The 19,495-nt window shown below is 43.1% G+C and overlaps 1 long non-coding RNA gene across 3 annotated transcripts in view; it reads left to right on the plus strand.

The window, feature by feature from the left end:
• LOC125079364 (uncharacterized) overlaps nucleotides 1–19,495 on the plus strand; it is a 55,809-nt gene that overhangs the window by 28,278 nt on the left and 8,036 nt on the right. For all 3 annotated transcript variants that reach the window (XR_007121100.1, XR_007121101.1, XR_007121102.1), the window contains 2 exons: nucleotides 15,393–15,881; nucleotides 18,637–18,815. This is a non-coding gene — a long non-coding RNA (uncharacterized LOC125079364). The remainder of the gene's footprint in view (nucleotides 1–15,392; nucleotides 15,882–18,636; nucleotides 18,816–19,495) is intronic.

Raw genomic sequence — 19,495 nt, forward strand, 5'->3', positions numbered from 1 at the left:
CTGATCTTCTGGGGGAGGGGCCTGTTGCGGGGATTCTCAAGTGTATTTGCCTGAGGCAAACTTGCACTGCCATTGCCAAGGGCCAGGCTAAGCAATCTGCCTGGGTTCATTCTCAGTAGCTTTTGTTCTCTGAACACTTTCAGTACTGCTTTGGAGGATAAGAATGAAAATGGCGGCCTCCCAATCTCTGGCCTTAGAGGAGCCGAGAGCTCAGGACCCCACTCCTCAGTGTGCCCTCAGAGAAAAGCAGTCGATCCCTCCCATCTCCCTGGTCTCTGGCTGCTCCCCATGCTCACCCGGCCTGTGACCAGGAGTTTTTATCTCTGTCACATGGCCCCATTTGGAGTCTCCAAACCCAGCAGATTCTGCTGCACACCCTGCCCTGCTCCTAAAGGAGGAGGAAGGAGTGGCTCTCCCCATATCCACCACATGTGAGATCCCTACTGAGGTCCCACAGTGACCTGGCTGAGCCTTGGATCATGGTTTAAGATAACCCTGAGCTGAGAGCCCCCTCCTTGGCTCCATCTCTGTAGCCGGCTTCCCACTCTGTTACCTGGGAGGTCTGCCATAGTCAGGCATCCGTGGTCTTTCTTTGACCCCAAGGAACCTGAGACCATACTGTCCCCACGAGGGCTCCACCCCCTGCTCAGCCTCTAGAGTGATGCCCCTCAGTGAAGCAGACTTCTAAAAGTTCCAATTTTGTGCTCCACTGCTCTCTCACTTGCCGGGGACTGGCCCCTACCCCCAGGGTCTCTCTTCCCATATATCACCTTGGATTCACTTCTCTGCAAGTCCTACCTTCCAGAAAGTGGTCAATTTTCTGTTCCTAGACTTGCTACTCTTCTTCTCTTCCATCTCCTGTTGAGTTTGTAGGTGTTCAGAATGGTTTGATAACTATCTAGCTGAACTCCTGAGACCCAGTGATATTTAGGACTCTTACTCCTCTGCCATCTTTCTCCTTCCCCCTTGTTCTAAGAGTTTTAAAGTTTTGCTCTTATATTTAGGTATTTAGGTCTCTGGCTCATTTTGAGGGTTTTTTTTTTTTTTAATTGATGATACAAGAAAAGGATTCAGTTTCATTCTTTTGCATGTGGATATCCAATTTTCTCAGTACCATTTATTGAAAAGAATGCCCTTGGGGCGCCTGGGTGGCTCAGTGGGTTAAAGCCTCTGCCTTCGGCTCAGGTCATGATCTCAGGGTCCTGGGATCGAGTCCTGCATCGGGCTCTCGGCTCAGCAGGGAGCCTGCTTCCTCCTCTCTCTCTGCCTGCCTCTCTGCCTACTTGTGATAGATCTTTAAAAAAAAAAAAAAAGAATGCCCTTTCCCCATTGAATGGTCTGAAAACCCTTGCCAAAAATCATTTGATTTTCTGTGTGTTTCTGAACTCTATTCCATTGACTATATGTCTGTCTTTATGCCCACCCCACACTATCTTGTTTACTATAGCTTTATAATCAGTTTTGAAATTAGGACATGTGAAATTTCCAGCCTAGTTCTTCTTTTTCAAGATTGTTTGCCTCTTTGGGGTTCCTTAAGATTTTATATGAATTTTATGGATTTTTCTATTTCTGGAAAATACATCATTGGGATGTGGAGAGGGATTCAATGGAACATTGAACCTGTAGATCACTTTGGATGGTATTAACAACATTATGTCCTCTAATTCATAAACACTGGATGTCTTTCCACTTACCAGTGCCCTCTTTAATTTCTTTAAGCAATATTTTGTAGTTTTCAGTGTATGTCTTTTGCCTCCATATTTAAGTTTATTACTAAGTACTTTATTATTTTTGATGCTACTGTGAGTGGAAGTATTTTCTTTATTTCCTTTGAAATTGTTCATTGTCAGTATATAGAGATGCAGCTGATTTTCGTGTGTTGATTTTGTATCCTACAACTTTGCTGAATTTGTTTACTAGTTCCAACAGTTGTGTGTCTAATATTTAGGGTTTCTTCATAATCATGTCATCTGCAAACAAAGATAGTTTTATTTCTTCCTTTCCAATTCAGATGCCTTTTATTTCTTTTTCTTGTCTAATGGCTCTGGCCAGGACTTCTAGTATTCTGTTGATCAGTAGTGGCAAAAGTCGTCATTCTTGTCTTATTGCTGACCTTAGAGAAAAACATTTCAGTCTTTCACCATCAAGGATGGTATTAGCTGTGGGATTTTCATACATGCCCCTTATTATGTTGAGGTCATTTCCTTCTAGTTCTACTTTATCCAGAGCTTTTTCTTTGTCGTGAAAGGGTGTTTAAAAAATAAATAAATAAAGGCTTTTTCTTTATTATTTGTGAAGATCATGTGGGTTTAATCCCTTCCTTCTGTTAATGTAGTGGATTATGCTGATTGTTTTTCATATATTGAACCACCCTTGCACTTCAGAAATAAATCCTATTGTTTTAGGATTTAGGATATCATAGTTTAAAATCCTATAATATGCTGTTGGGTTCTGTTACTGGTATTCTGCTGAAAATTTTTGGATGAATAATTGATACTGGTTTATGGTTTTCTTTTCTTGTGGGTTATCTAGTTTTGTTATCAGAATAATGCTGGCCTCATAGATTTAACTTGAAAATGTTTCCTCTTTTTCCATTTTTTGGGAAGAGTTTGAGGAAGATTAATGTTAATGCTCCTTTCAGTGTTTGGTAGAATCAACCAATGAAGCCATCTGGCCCTGGACTTTTCTTTGTTGTAAGTTTTTTGGTTATTAATTCAGTCTCTTTTTTGGAGTTATGGTTCTGTGCAGATTTTCTGTTCTTAATGATTCAATCTTGATAGGTTCTGTGCTTCAGGAATTTGCCTATGAAATACAAATTTTAAAGGGGTGAGAAATTTTGCTTTCATTCAGCTCCCCCCTTCCTCCACAGGTAACCAAGTATATTCATTTGTTGGGTAGCCTTCCCATATTTTATAAACTGAAGATATACCCATTTTCCCTCTTTTATAACAAAAGTTTTTCTGTTTTTGTTTGTTTGGGTGTTTTTTTTTGTTTTGTTTCTTACTTAAGAATGTATTATGATGGTCTCTCCATTGTGAGCTTCCACTGTGTGAATGAACCATGCTTTATTGTTGAATGAAATGTCTCTGGATTTAGACTTTTTAAAAAAATATTTATTTGTTGGGGCACCTGGGTGGCTCAGTGGGTTAAGGCCTCTGCCTTCGGCTCAGGTCATGATTCCAGGGTCCTGGGATCGAGCCCCACATCGGGCTCTCTGCTCCGCAGGGAGCCTGCTTCCTCCTCTCTCTCTGCCTGCCTCTCTGCCTACTTGTGCTCTCTGTCTGTCAAATAAATAAATAAATAAAATCTTTAAAAAAATATTTATTTGTTAATTTATTTATTTGAGAGAGAGAGTGTGTGTGCACCAGGTGGGGGGTGGGCAGAGGTAGGAGGGGAAAGGGAATCTTAAACAGACTCCCCACTGAGCAAGGAGCCTGATGCAGGCCTTGATTCTGTGAGCCTGAGATCATGACCTAAGCTGAAACCAAAAGTTGGATGCTTAACCAACTAAGCCACCCAGGGACCCCTGTATTTAGAATTTTTAAAAGACAGAACTGATACCTCAGCATTTTAAAGATATATCATTGTTTCCTGGCATGCATCATTGCTGATAAAAAAAAATCAAGAATCCTGAGCCAGATGCTTTGCATACATTGTTTTTTTCAGTCATTGTACAAACCCCATTTTATAAATATGGGGACCAAGGTTTAGAAAGTTCAACAGGTTTGTTCACAGTCACATAGCCAATAATCCTGATTGCTCATTACTTCTCAGGCAATCTCTTTTATTTTCTGGTTGTTTTCATTGTCTTTAACATTTTTCATTTTCTTCACAAATTGTTTTGGTGTACATTTATTTTTATTTATCCTGATCGAGACTTTGTGTACATTTTCTGAGAACTGGAAACTCATGTCTTTCTTCAATTTTGGAAATTTCTGATCTATTATCTTTTTTTTAATTATCACTTTACCCCCATTTTCTTTCTTCTCGATTCCTACCTTCTGGAGTTCTTATTAAATAAAGACTGATATGTTGTAAAAATCAAAAAAACGCCATTCATATTGGATTCCTGGTGAATGGAATAGCCTTTAGAATTGTTCATCATGAAAAAAAAAAAAAAAAAAAAAAAGAATTGTTCATCATGGCAGCCTGATTTTATATCTGTAGGATTTTCTCAATTTAGCTTTCATATTTCCTATCTGTTCCTTTGTATTTGCCATTTGTTCTCTGTGATATAATCTGTGTAGTTTCCTCAGCTCTGTCTTTCAATTCACTAATTTTCTGAGCAGCTCTAATATCCTGTATATTCTTCATTTTATTGACTGAATTTCCTTTTGGTTCTTTTGCAAATCTGTCTTTTCTTTTGTCGTACTGCCCTCTGCTTTCTCTATGGATCTTATTTTTTCCTTCTTCCATTCTTAAAATGCTTTAGTTATGACATACTTATTTTGTTGTCCCTTCTAGATCGTTCTATCAAATCCAACACCTGAGGTGCTAATTCTTTTGTTTATGAAACCTGATGAATCTCTGTAATGGTATTTACTTACTCACGTAGTTCATCATTTTTCCTCTTTTGATGTTGTGAGCTTACTTTCAGGAGAAGACCCATGTCTGTTTTAGTTTCTGCTTCTGGGGCTTTCAGTGGTTCTATACTAGTTTTATGCTAATTCCTTGGGTAGGATTTTCATCCAACACAAGAGGTATAAATTCAAATACCACACCTGTGTTTTCTATAGACTGGGAGTGTTTATATCTCAAGTATAACTTTTTTCTTAGCTATGATGTTGGCACATGGCAAGCTTCCTTGATCTGTTTTTGTATTTTTATATAGTAGATTAAACTCTTGAAAATCTTCGTGAAAACAGTCATCCTTTAACTGCTATGGTAGATATTTTTCAAAAAGTAAATAATCACCTTCTAAATGATCCAACAAGTAGGGTGTTATTTTAAATTTAATTTGGTATTGCCATTTACCTAAGAGGGAAAGTGAATGGCCTATCTTCCTGAACCAGCTGTACCCACACCACCCACCCTCAAACAGCAAGTTCAGCAAAAGGTTGAATGTTCCAGTGACTCTCACCTGTCATTAAAACTCACTGCAAGAAAAACAAGCTAAGGTTTGGGATTTGCATATGAATTCAGAGGTAGGTTGGGAGTTTGAGATTTTCTAACTGCGGGTCCCCTAGGCCTTCTTTTTGGTGGGATTGATAGCTTCTTGTGAAAAGCCAAGATGCCTCTGTTTTGGGTGTGGCTCCCAAATTTGCGTCTGTAAGTAGCGTGACTCATTTGTTGGGCTCACTTAATATAAAGTGGTGGGAAGTTGTGGGAAGTGAGCTACTTACCAGGAGAAAAATATAGTACTTTGGGGGTTTCTAATGGCTTTCCTGAGACAAGGTGTCTGCTGAGCTGAACCAGCATTAGCACTTTGCATGGGTCTATTCTGTATCTGACAGAAGACCCGGAGCTCATATCATCTGGTGATTTCCATGAGGAAGGAAGCCCACACTGACTGAACACCATGTGTGGGATCCTGAGCCAGGTGCTCTGCGTGCATTATTGTTTATTTAATGTTCATACAAACCTCATAAATAAGGGGACAAAGGTGTAGAAAAATTGACAGACTTGTTCACATTCACAAAGATAGCAAGTAGTTAATGGAGCTGGGATTTTAAATTTCATTCTCCTTCTGAATCCACTGGGCCTGGAAGGAGTACAGTAAACTCATAAATTCACTTCACTGCTGGGAAAATATGTGAAGGGCTTAAATTAGCAACTGTGCCTCATGAAGAAAAATTAAAGAGAAATTATATGTGGTAACGGGAATTTTTTTTCTAGCCAATTTTTTTTTTTATCACTTTGTCTATACTTCTATGTGTGATGCTCTGTCTTCCTGATGAGACTGGACCCAGCATGAATTGGTTTTTTTTTTTTTTTTTTTTTTTTTTTTACATCATTGAAGTCTTTATTCTCTTGCTTAGAGTTGAGGTTATAGCAAATCCAGTCATGGTAATAAAATTACCAGAGGTGAAAAAGCAATTCTCTACCATCTGAAAAAAAATGCAAATATTGGGCGCCTGGGTGGCTCAGTGGGTTAAAGCCTCTGCCTTCGGCTCAGGTCATGATCCCAGGGTCCTGGGATCGAGCCCCACATTGGGCTCTCTGCTCTGCGGGGAGCCTGCTTCCTCCTCTCTCTCTCTCTCTCTGCCTGCCTCTCTGCCTACTTGTGATCTCTGTCAAATAAATAAATAAAATCTTTAAAAAAAATGCAAATATTCAGCAAGAGGCATAAACAAGGAGACATTTGAATTAAAGTTGGCCTACTAGGCCACATCTATCATGAAAAATTCTAAATCCTGAAGTATCTATAACATGTAGATATTTTAATGTATGATTTTTAAAATTTTATTTTATTTTTTCAGTGTTCTGTTAGGTCCCCCCAAAATAGGCCAATGATTAAAGGAGCAAGACTGATATAAAGTGAAGGTCAAGCAAAGCTTTATTCCGCACCAAGCATCAAGAGTCAGACCGAACGTTTGGGGTCGCACCTCTTACAAGAGAGGGTGACCCTTCTCTGTTTCACAGACTAGCTTTTAAGGGCAAAGGCCATGCGGTTATGCCTGGCCACGCACAGGTGGCCAATGAAATTGTAACACACAGAGAAAGCTGCACAGTGATGCTAGGTGACCAATTGAATTACAGTTTGCCCTATAGTAGACATTTGACCTAGCCTATCACACCTTGGTTAGAATTGGCACCCAAAAGGCTCCCAAAGGGCGGGGTCCATACTCCTCGGTAGCTAGGGAGACAGTATGCAACCCCCCACTGATCGGATGTCTCCACCTGGCCTGACCCACCCTTGTATCTGGGCTTTGTTACCTAGGGCTGGTTTCTGGGACTTGTTTTTAAGTAAGTCCCTAGGGGGGAAGGGGAGCAGGGATAGTTTAAGGGTTAAACAACATTATTGTTTTAACCTTGATGGAAGCCTCTGACCAAATAGGTCCTTACAGTTCCAAGACTCATTGTTTATGCACCACACCCAGTGTTCCATGCAATACATGCCCCCCTTAATACCCATCACCAAGCTCACCTAACACTCCATTCCCCTCCCTTCCAAAACCCTCAATTTGTTTCTCAGAGTGAGTGACTTGGGGGAAATCGGAGGGGGAGATGAACCATGAGAGACTGTAGACTCAGCATGAATATTCTAGTTCTCCAAAATTTTACTTATCTCTAATAAAGTCTCTGAGTCCTTGTACTGGGCTGAATTCTGATCCCCAGGATGAGCCCAACAGACGTCAAACTAGTGTGTCATTTTATGAGCGAGAGCCTCTGACCTAACTCCCACGAGCCGTGACTCACTGGGCTTCTAATTATAACTTGTCCTGGCTCCTCAGATAATGGGTTTGTCTCAATGGTTTCCAGGGACAGATTATTTCAATACTGTATTTTGCGAGTCTTCGGTGTTTAGCCAACTCATGTTGTTCTTTGTGTCAGTGGAGGAGAGACTGACATGCAGGCCAGAGTTTGAGCACTGCCTCTAAAGTTTTCACAGTAACTTGACAATACCTCTTAGCAGGTGTGCCCAGGGTTCAGATGTCAGCAGTAGAGTTTGGTAGTTATACTTCAGGTTTCAACACTAGAGTGTACAAGTCCTAAAAGAGCTTTGGCACCATGAGGACATGAATATCCCCATGGCCATGATGGTGGTGAGAGGTAAATAGACTTTAAACCCCACAGAACCTGCAACTCAGGGAACACCATAAGGCAATAGCAGTGGGGGCAAGAAAGGGCAGAGCCACAGCAGGAGAGAGAAAATATCATCTGACCTGCAGAAACTGACAGAAGTCCCATCAGTATATGGGGAACATCTTTTGGTGACCCTTGGGAGTAACTGGGGAGAACACAAGGGCCTCTGCATTGACACAAAATGCTGAGACTGGAAGGGACCTGAGAGGTCCTCGATTTAATTGGCCTGCTTTATGGACCAACTGCAGCTCAGAGAGGCCCAACAATTTTCCAACATTGCACAGGTAGTTAGAACTCACTATTTTTCAGCCCCCTAATTAACACCTTCAATATCCAACAAATACCCAAGTTTTTCCTCCAAAATTAAAAGATTTTCTTATGTTTGCAATTCAGTTGACTGAAATTGAGGGAGTATCTTGGGGCCATTTAAGAAGATATGGACAGGATAATTCAGTGGTATGTTTTCAACTGTAGGAGCTTCAGAACATGATGCCACGTCTAAAGCTCTGGATCTCTAGAGTTCCCAGAACTCTTATAGCACGACTGGAGCTCAGGAGTCAGAGGATGAATCTGCACTGAGCCCTTTCCCTTTCTGTCCTGCCTATTGTCATTACTTCACCTCTGTACCACAAATGCCTTATCAACACCTATCAAATCACTCCCTGGGTTAGTTTGTGATGAAGGACCAGAAGACGGGCAGAAGGACCAGGAACAAGTCTCATCCTGAGTCAGACTTGTAAGAAACCAAGACCCTATGCTGAGTATAGGGGGTCAGTTTGTGGGAAAATAGGAACAACCAAGGGAAAAGGGTCTAGGCCTGGAAGAGCAGAGAGATTTCCTTTCTGGTGTCAACACTCATCAGCTAATTAGAGCTTCCAGAGTGACAGATTAGGGACCAAGCTTTGTGGGATGGTTCTGTGACAGGCTAGGGGTGTCTGCCCTGGACAACAAAGGAAGAGTAAATGCTATATTCTTGCAGTATATGGTAGCATTGCCGAATGGTTAAGAACACAAACTCTGCAGACCTTCTCATCACTACCCCTCCTGATGGGTGACCTTGGACAAGTCACTTACCTCTTCAATGTCTCATTTTCCTGACTTGTAAAATAAGACAAAAAGCCATAAATGTGAACATCAAATGTAATAACAAAGGAACAAGATCTAGAACAATGCCTGGGACATAGCACCAAATAAATGTTAACAATAATTACAGTGGTATCCCTGATCTTGGACTATGACCATGAAATGCTTTGGGGTATCTGCCATATGTAATTTAAAAAGAAAAATAGAGTAAGATGAAAACAGAGAGGGAGGTTCCTAGCTATAGAGAACAAACGGAGGGTTGCTGGAGGGGAGGTGAGTGGGAGGATGGGGTCACTGGGAGATGGGCATTGAAGAGGACATATGGTGTAATGAGCACTGGTGTTATATGCAACTGATGAATCACTGAATTCTACCTCTTATGATGATACTGTGTATGTTAACTAAATTAAATTTAAATAATTCATAAAAAATAAAAATAAAAGGCCAGAGCAAATAGGGTGTTAACTGGGCAACTTTTCTCTCTTTTTGTTTTTGACTCTATCTATAAGGCATTTTGAACCTAGAGTATTGAAAACAAAACTTTAAAGTATGCTTTGAACTGAATGCTGTGTAAAGGGAATGCTCTCAAAACAATGTGGATTTCAAAAAAATAGCCTCTACCTAATCCACATTGGTGCTAGGTATGGGCTTTTGTTTAAACCACTGGTGCTGCTTAATTAGCTTACTCGATGGTTATTTTTAATCTGCAAACTTTCGAAAATCTTGCCCCTGCCCTGGAAATGGGGAATGGGGGAATGGGAGTGAAGAAGCTTTAACCAAGCAGGCTTGGACCTCAGATTGTGTAAGACTTTGCTGTGTACAGAGCAAATAGGGGTTGAAGCTGGCTTGACCTCTCTGAACTCCACTGTGTTGCCCTAAGACCTGGCAGCTCACAGTTCCACCACTCACTTCAGGTCTGTCAACCAGAGGCTATTAGTTAGCTCATACCCCATGTGCTTCAGTTCGGTTGGGGAGGAAGTGTTCCCTCATTCTCTCCTGCCCCTTTACAATGTGTGCTTTCTTGCTAAAACAACCTCTCCCTATCTCTCTCTCATCCCCTTTTATCTCAGCTTATTTTCAGGAGTCCACCATTATAATCATTCCCTTGCAAATACCCTCAACTCCCCTCACCCCCACAAATAGTGCCCTATTTGTCTGGCAAAAATCCAACTTGCTAATGAATCCAGTGTTCTACCTCCTACCTTCTCTACGCTTCTATCTGAACAACTGGACACTGCAGGAGGAAGTCAAGGAATGAAGTTTCCTGGTGTCACTTAAAATTCATAATCAAAAGTTTCAAAACAATCCTCCCACTTTTTTCTAGAAGTCTAACCTTTGTAGTTCCCAGGATCTGTTTTGTACTCTCTTCTTCTACTTTGCTCTGGGGGTCCTGCCTGCCCCATACTTCACAAAGAAAATAAAGGTGACCAGACATGCCCTACCGTCATTCCCCTAACCAAAAAACTACAAACCTGTCTACATGGTGTCCACTTCCTGCTAACCACCTGTTTCAAAACACGAATTGTCTCCCATCTCCCCAAAGACCACACTCTCCTGCCTCCTCCTATCCTCTCAAGGACTTTGGTGCTCTACCTACTGCCTTCCCTCCTGCATCCCCAATGTTCCTCCTTCTGCCATGTTATTCCCATCAGTACATAAATATAATAGTATTTATCTTAAAGAAACAACAGTCCCTCATTAGCCTAACAGGGCCCCCACTGATTCTGCTCTTCTTAGCCAAAATCCCCCCAAACTGCCATATACTCTATTGCATATCTTCTCCCACTTAAGCTTCAATTCAAACCAGACTGGTTTCCATTCCCACTCCTTAACAGATGTCATTTTTGTCAAAGTCACTGTCAGTCTAAGCCTCCCCCCTGGGAGCCTCCCTAGGTGTAACCTGAAGCTGGCCCCCCTATGCAGAGGGTAGGAGAAACCAAAGAGAGAGGCCACCACTCCAGGGTGGAAAGTGGCAGTCTTAAAAAGCAAAGGGGACTTACTTGAGCAGCAGCAAAACAAATGGATCCCTGCTGCCAATCTTCTAAGTTTATAAAGAGGCCTTAGTTGGGTTCAGTCACAAATACCACACACATATACCATTCTCAATACCACATCACCATCTTATGCCCGTGTCCTTGGAGCAGCCTCTGGGAGCAGGAAATGCAAGTGGAACTCACATTCCACAAACAGGGAAGAGGGTGAGGAGCCTCCAATTGCTTGGATCCAGCTCATGGATCAGTCGAAGTCATGGCTTCTTAATTACCTTCACCCATAGTCACCCGTGACCTTGGAATTCAAGAGGTACTTTTCTATCCTCTTCTTAACCTAGTTGAGCACCCACTCCTAGAAATTATTTCTTTCATTGACTTTCCTCTTACCTCACTGTCTGACCCTTCTTAGTCTCCTTGGCTGGTTTTGGCTCATCCCCCAGTATTCTAACAATAGGTATCCATGGTCAACCCTGGACCTTTCCTATGGACATACTCATCTCAAGGCTTTAGAGGCTGTCTACGTCGGTGGAATCATCTCTATGCTGATGGCTCCCAAATTCATATGTCCCATTTGGAAGGATAAGTCTCATGAGGTCTAGACTGTAGTAATATTATTATCAATATTAACAACAACAAAAGTAGCTAAAACCCAAATGCTGACCACATGCTGGGCCTGTCTGAAATGCTTTATGTGATGGAATAATTGATCTTCATCACATACCTTTGGAGTCGGTATGTTGTAATCCTCATTTTATCGATAGGGGGATGGAGACAGAATCCTTGTGTCTTTTGCAGTCCCCAGTTGGTAAATAGTAGATCTGGAGTTTTAAACTGTGCAGTAGATTTTATCTACCAGACAGAAATTTTGATATCTATCCATTCAACATGTTTTCATGATGCATTGCTCAAGACAGAAATCTGAAAGCCATCTTTGCATTATTTCTTTCTCTTGAGCTCCACATTTAATCTCTTTGGAATTCTTTGTCATTTCAGCTTAAAAATACATCTTGAATCCAATGATTTCTCTTCATTTCTCGAGCCATGACCTAGTCCAGGGTTTGTCTGCATTGGTGCTTCTGACATTTGGGCCTGGATAATTGTTTTGGGGGGCTGTCTGCATTTTTAGGATGTTTAGCAGCATTCTTGGCCGCTACCCACTAGAGGCCAGTAGCACCTATGCCCCCACCCCCATCATGACCATTAAAAATGTCTCCAGACACAACTGCCAAGTGCCCCCTGGAGGACTGAATTGACTGAGTCCAAGTCCTCACCCTTTCCTCACTGAGCTACAATAATCTCCTACCTGGACTTTTACTTCAAATTTTATTTGTATTCTTATTTTTTTGTCCCCAAAACAAACAGAAAATGGAAATAAGATAATCATTATTTAAAATGTCTTTTTGCTTTCTAATCAAATTGGGGGGGAAATTTGGAGATTTGTATTTATTTGTATGTTTTCCGCCTCCCCTGTAAGACTCTAGGTCCCATAAAGGCACAGGCCATGTCAGTCTTGTTTACTAAGGGGATCCTCATGCCCAGCACAGCCTGGCACAGAAAGAGCCAGTCACTCAGAGAGGCTAGTAAATGCACATCGCTTAGAATGGTGGACTAAATTCAAAGACTTCCCCCAAACCCCTGATAGTGGAGCACCGTGCAATCTTGGGAATATTGATGTGAGGGATTTAGCCTCAACCTGATGTGTGGCATTTAGCCACAACCAGGAGATTAATCAGAGCTGACATGGTTTGTCTTGGAAAAAAAAGGAAATCCTAGCTGGGCTACCACTGTGAATTCTCGAGCTGTGAACTGGTCGGTCCCAGGTCAGCCTTATTATTTCTGGCCCCAGTTACCCACTACTGGCTAAGTCCTTGGATAGCATGGTCTTCCTCCTTTCAGTTTGTGGTTAGTAACTTGGGGGAAGTACCCCATTATTGATTCTGCTGGGCCCTGCAGCCAGGATGTTAGGAAATAGGAATTAAGTACAACTCCCTTGGAGCCATTTCAACAGCTGTGGTTTGCAAGGAAGTCCGCCTCTCCCAGAGCCAGCTTCAGGGTAGAGATATACAGCAAGGATGGTGCTTGGAGACTTCCTTCTGGGAGCACACTTGCAGCATCACACCTGGGGTGTGTGTGCGCGTGTGTGCCACGTGCACATGCACATGTGTACCAGGCACCTGAAAATGGACTAGCCATATCTAAAGCTAGGAGAATCTTTAGGTAATATTTAGCTGCATCTTCTCATTTAATCAAAGGAAATTGAGGCCCTGAGATATCTGACTTACCTCATGTCACACAGTTAGTTGGTGAAAGAGCTGGGTTCAGATAAAAGTCAGGTCTCCTTCTACCATATCTGGAAATTTCATTTCAAAATATACCGTGTGTGTGTGTGTGTGTGTGTGTGTGTGTGTTCTGATTAAAGAGTAATATTTACATAAAGATTCAGAACTGCCATCCTGAACACTCTGGGATTGGGTTAACCCTCAGAAGAACCACGTGGAGCTTCCCCTCCAAGGACCAGCACTTGTCAGGGCCCATTGCCAGAGGAAGCCTGTCTCTGGGTGAAATCCCAGCCTTGTCCTCCAACCTCACCTTAACCCTTGCATCCATACCCTGTTGATTTCAGCCATGACTTATTAACCACCAGCAGGCCTGCTGGGGTTCCTCCTGCAGCCCATTATCCATGGTCCTGCTTTAGCCAACTGGTCAATCCCTGCCATGACTCTAACCCCCTTCCCAAGCCTAGTTCTTGTTTGTTCTGAACACATATGAGCCATGCTCCATACCTGTGGACCCAACCAACCCCTCAGCCCTTTTTCTGAAACCTTGTCTATCAGTCCAGAGCGCCTCCCCTTGACCCATCAGGAGAATGCAAGAGCCCAGACAGACCCCATCTTCCTTGGTTAGCCTCCCCCTTCCCTGGAAATACTGAGAGGAGAGGCCACCACATGGGGTCCCACCTGGTTTGTTTTTATTTTTCACTGGCCTGTTTTACAACATATTAAATTATGTGAACCACATCAAATTTTTGTTGGAAGTGTCCAAGGGAATAATAGATATGAGCATAAACTGTATTTACAATGCCAGAATTTGGCAGAAGAGACCAAATAATATGAGATACGAGCTATATGCTATAGCCCAAAGTGAGTCCTTTTAGATAAGGGTTTGTCTTTCCTTTTTTTTTTTAATTTAAATTCAATTAGCCAACATTTAGTACACCTCCAGTTTTTGATGTAGTGTTCAATGATTCATCAAGCTGCGTACAACACCCAGTGCTCATCACATCACGTGCCCTCCTTCATGCCCATTACCCAGTTACCCCATCCCCCTACCCACCTCCCTTTCCGCAACCCTCAGTTTATTTCCCGGAGTCAGGAGTTTCTCGTGCTTTGTCTCCCTCTCTGATTTCTTTAAGATAAGGGTTTTTTTTAAATGTGTAAAATTAGATGCTTAAAAGATCTAATTAGTGGGACGCCTGGGTGGCTCAGTTGGTTGGACGACTGCCTTCGGCTCAGGTCATGATCCTGGAGTCCCGGGATCGAGTCCTGCATCGGGCTCCCAGCTCCACGGGGAGTCTGCTTCTCTCTCTGACCCTCTCCTCGCTCATGCTCTCTCTCACTGTCTCTCTCTCAAATAAATAAATAAAATCTTTAAAAAAAAAAAGATCTAATTAGAGAGAGAGCTATGCAAGAAGTGACTATAGATGTGTGTGTGTGTGTTTGGAGGAGATTGATATATATGGTGGATGTTCACTATTTTTTTTCTTTTTCTTTTCTTTCTTTCTTTTTTTTGAGGGGGGGGCTATCCATCTTCCTATTCCCTTTTGGGCAGATTTCCCTACCCTGATGTTTTCTTTTGTAGAACCCAGTGCCCTCCCCCCTCCTATAGAAGCTGAGAGAGGGAACTTGTGAATTCTGGCAGCGTGGGCTCATAACCTCCACATACCCAACCAGCTGCCTCTCTGTGGGACATGGAGTCTCTTGATCATGGCATAGGCTGCAGGGACCCACAGAAATATGTTTCTCATCAGAAGTGACAGTGACAGCAGGAGGAGGCGATGCCTACACCACCACTAGTATCCACAGCATGTCTTGGACAAGTTCTTCCTAAGACATGCCCTTGATTGCGCTTACTGTTCCTTGTAACCCTGGAGCTGCTCTAATTTCTGCGTTTCCCCAAGCCTCACTCTCCTGCCTTCCTAGATATTCTGTGAACATCCCTAAACACTCCCAACAAATGTCTTTTCTGCTTCAGTTAATCCAGAGTTAATCTTGGTTGCTCATGCTCAAGAATTCTGGATCATACAATACGGGGGAGGTGAATTAACCCTCAATTCTCAATGGCACAGCTAAGTCACTGGCCTTAGGGGAAAAAAATTAAAATGCAAACAAATAAAAGCCAGAGACGTGCCTATGTGATCTATGCATTCCAAGGAGATGAGAGGAGTTGTGGGCACTGATGGCTGTTCATCCTCAGATCTGCATGACCACAAAGATAAAATTAATTGAATGAATGTGTGAATGAGTGAAATCATTCTTCAGAGCAATTTAACTCATCTTTGAGTTTCCTGCCCAGGTAAAGAACTGCAGTTGGAAATGACTGTACCTACTGAGGCGAATTTTATGATACCATTTACCCAAGAGCTCCAGAGTCTTTCTTGGCACCATGAAAATGCCATCTGATCACTGTCTGGAGGTGCAGGAGAGAACTGGATTCTAGAGGTCCTGATTTCCTTCAGCTCTGCTTCCTTCTCATGTTCTGGAAGAGTGACATCAGAAAAGGGATCAGAGGCAGCAACAGACCCTATTTGGGAGGCAGACGAAGGCAGAAGAGAGATGGATTCGCCTCCGGTTACTTGAATCCCTGTGACTGCCCAGCACTGAGCTTATGTCATATTCATGGATCAGTCCTGAAACAGGCTTCCGTACTACTGGGAAGCTCCAGAGCTGGATGCTAATTCCCAAATATGACTGAACATGTTGCAGAAGGAACATGAGATCATCTGCAATGCACCATCTGGAGGCCCTGTGGAATGCAAATTCTTCTTTGAGACCTGGTGACCAGGTGAGCAGACTCCTTGTGGGGACCTTGTCCCAGTGGCAGCCCTGCCTAGCTAGCATTATTTTGGTGACAACACCCCATTTTATTCACAGGGAACATTTTACACACCCTCCTTTTTGTATGTGTTGGTTTGGTTTGTTCTGTTTCAGTGATCTTATAATGAGCATATTTCTAAGGGTTCTAGATCACACTTTCTCTAAAATCTAAGCCAAGACAGGCAGGACTTCCAGAGGACAAGAAGGCATTTCCTCTTCTGGAAAATGAAGGTGTGGTGGACTAAAGAATTTCTCCATAAATTCCTCCAGGAAGGCCTGGGCAGAGCTGTTCATCAGCTTTGGGGAGTTTTAAAGGCATAGGCTGCTTCTGCTTCCCAGATAAAAAGCCACGCACACCTTTGCAGAGAGAAGACCTGAGGGCATGTGGGATCAGTGTTAGAAATCAGTAGGGAACAGGCTTGATCTTGACGGTAAGAATGTGGGGGAGTATCCTTAACTAATTCTGAGTCACCAGGAGACCGATTTTCCAGCAGGGGAGGCTTGAAAGAGGTAGGAACACCCAGCTCATGCTGCTTCTGCTTGGGAACATTTAAGAGGGCAGTCTGATGGATTTTGCTGCATGGCATCGTTCTCCTTGTGAGCAGGCACCCCTCAGATCAGTGTCCTCAAGGAGCTGCTTTGCTTGGATCTGACCGAGAGATAAATATACTTGTATTTAACATAAAAATTGGAGAACTTTCATCTTCAACTACTCACTTTTCAGTCTCTTGCTCTTTCTCGTGGGGGCTGGGAGAATAAGAGTCATATTCATGTAGTTGCCCACTTCAGAGAAAATCATGGCTCCTCTTTAGGTTATACTGTTCTGGCACAGGTGTTGATGCTCAGATGGAACTTACTGGAGGTACCGTCTTGTCTTCGTGGTGCCATATCCCCTAAGGATCTCCCAAGTCTTATTTTAACAGCAGAAGCCTATTTCCTCTGTGGACCAAAAGTCTGAGATGCAGAGAAGGATGGATCCTGAGGAGTCTTAGTTCCTTAAGGTCTGCTTTCTTCAGACTTTTGGGAGGATAGTCATCAGAGGAGGGATGGGGAGTGAAAGAGTGTTGTTGAGAAGATGAGCAGGGAATCCCCCATTAGGAGTCTGTTTACATACGTGATGGCCCAAACTCACAGAGATCTGGGTAGAGACAAGGGTGAAATAAGACTGTGTTTTGGAAACTGTGGTAAGCAGGAGGCAATGAGTCAGTGCTTACTATCCCCAGAAAGTGATATTGCTCACTGGGGAGGCTTTGGGGTAAAGCCTGTACATGCTTCTGGAGGTGGATTTGGAAAAGCAGATGGGTACCCGGGAATTTGGAGGGAAAGGTGTGTGGTGGGGGAGAGACTGTGAATGAACAAAACGGGTTGGGGGGAACCACATTGGGGAAATAGTACTGAAAATGGGTCCCCGCAGTGGAAAGAGCTGTCAAAACAGAAGCAGAACTGTCGTGTTGTATTGATAGTGAAGGGAGATTTGTAGGTTGTGTGGAAACCCACAGGCATTTATTTCATTTTCTTCATGCTTCTAATTTTAATTTCTTCTCAATCCGACATGTGTGGAATAATTGTGGTTTAGAGCAATGTAGTCTTGGGAACCTCAGGGCTATACTTAATGTCCAAGTTTAGGGTTCAGCCAAGCATAGCATACCTGGAAACAGTCTTTTATTTAGCAGTAGCTAAAATAGAAGCTGACTCACAGAAGGGACAGAAACACATATGGTGCCTGTCTCACGCCTCCTTAGACCCCAGGCTGTTGAAGAACCCAGACTTTGCCGGCTCAGACCTTGCAGTCTCCTCTCCATTGATATCCAACCACCCTGGCCAGCAACAATGCCTCCACACACTGGTCCTCCTCTAGTCGTTGTCCCAGCTATGGGTGACTGCATGTCTATGAATGACTTTCAGAGGTGAGCTACAGGGCATTCCAGCAACGAACATGTCAGCAGCTCCACTTACTGTTCTAAACATGGATGATGGAGTAGAGCTCAGTTTTGAAATATCTACTTTGCCTAAACTGGATTTCACCTGTGCTCAAAGTGAAGAGGGAAGAAGAATCCATCTGGTTTGGAAAAAGACATGTCCCCTTTTCCCACCTTGTAGTCATCAACTACAGTCACCGTATACTCTATCTACCCCCAGGCCCTAGCCTTGGAACAGAGGAAGGAATGGGTTAGGATGGAGGGTACCAATCCCTATCTCAGTGGCTCAGAGACCATTAAAACTAGTGGGATGGGGACGCCTGGGTGGCTCAGTTGGTTAAGCAGCTGCCTTCGGCTCAGGTCATGATCCCAGCGTCCTGGGATCGAGTCCCACATCGGGCTCCTTGTTCTGTGGGGAGCCTGCTTCTCCCTCTGCCTCTGCCTGCCACTCTGTCTGCCTGTGCTCTCTCTCTCTCTCTCTCTCTCTGACAAAAAAAAAAAAAAAAAAAAAAAAAAAAAAACAAAAAACTAGTGGGATGGATTTACATCTGTAACCAGTGGTAGGTCATCCCCTTGTTTCCCACACATTCTTGCTGTCATAGACTATGAGAATGCTCTGGTGCAAAGTGTGCCTGCATCAGGGGAAATCAAGATGATCCCTTGGAGACAAGAAGAAAATACTAGAGCCTCTATTATATTTATTTAAAATTTTCTACCTGTGTATGTCTGGTACAATGTGTATATTGGTAAATTTATTCTATCTAACCATCTATCTGTCTGTCATCTATGTCATCTGCCTTCCAGCTATCCGTCCTATCAGGAGGTACCTTGAGCAGCATTTTGGAAGAACACTTTCCTGGGACATTCTATTTCAGTAGGTTTCAAGGGAGGCCAAGGAAACTGTAGTTATCTGACTCATTTATCTTCATTAAGGAACCTTTTCTTAAATGCCACCTTACACGAAATCCGAACATGTACAACAGGTAAGGATGGGACCCCATCTTCTGAAGGAGGCTGGAGGCAAGGGCAGGGGATGGCCCAGCCTTCCTTTTACTCCATCTTCTCTCTGCTCTCCTTGATCTGCATAAACTCTTACTTGGAAACCACCATGGTAGCTTCTGGAAGATGAATCTTTGGAGGTCTAGTGTTCCATGTTTGAAAATGAACTAACAGGGTTTGATGTGGGCGATCATTCCCACCGACTGGGTCCCTCTTAGTCTGTTCTTCATGCCGTGTGCTAAACACCCCCTCTGAGGCCAGGCTAAGTGAAGGGACGGACACTTAGAATAGACTCCCTCTGGAGGAGCTTTCCCTAGGCCACTTCCCACCATCCCATGACCGCGTTGTCTTTCTTAGCACAGGGACTTCCCCTGAGTAAGCAGTCAGGACTCGCAGACTCACGAGTGTTCACGTTCATTGCAGAGGACGACCAGCTTATTGCAGCGAACATTTCTCTGATCTTCCTTCAGGTTTGCAATGAGCTCCCTCTGCAGAGGAGGTTCTGCTGAAACAAAACGCAGTCCCATATCCTAGGGGCATCTCACCTTTTAGCTGATTCAAATATGCTTACGTATGGTTATGATTTCCTTTCTAATTTTGCTGGTGTAGAGATGGCCTATTTCCCAAGGGCAGTCCACACTGTCACTTATAGAGTCATACCGTC

This window comes from Lutra lutra, chromosome 10 (assembly GCF_902655055.1).
Source record: "Lutra lutra chromosome 10, mLutLut1.2, whole genome shotgun sequence".
NCBI classification, from domain to species: domain Eukaryota; kingdom Metazoa; phylum Chordata; class Mammalia; order Carnivora; family Mustelidae; genus Lutra; species Lutra lutra.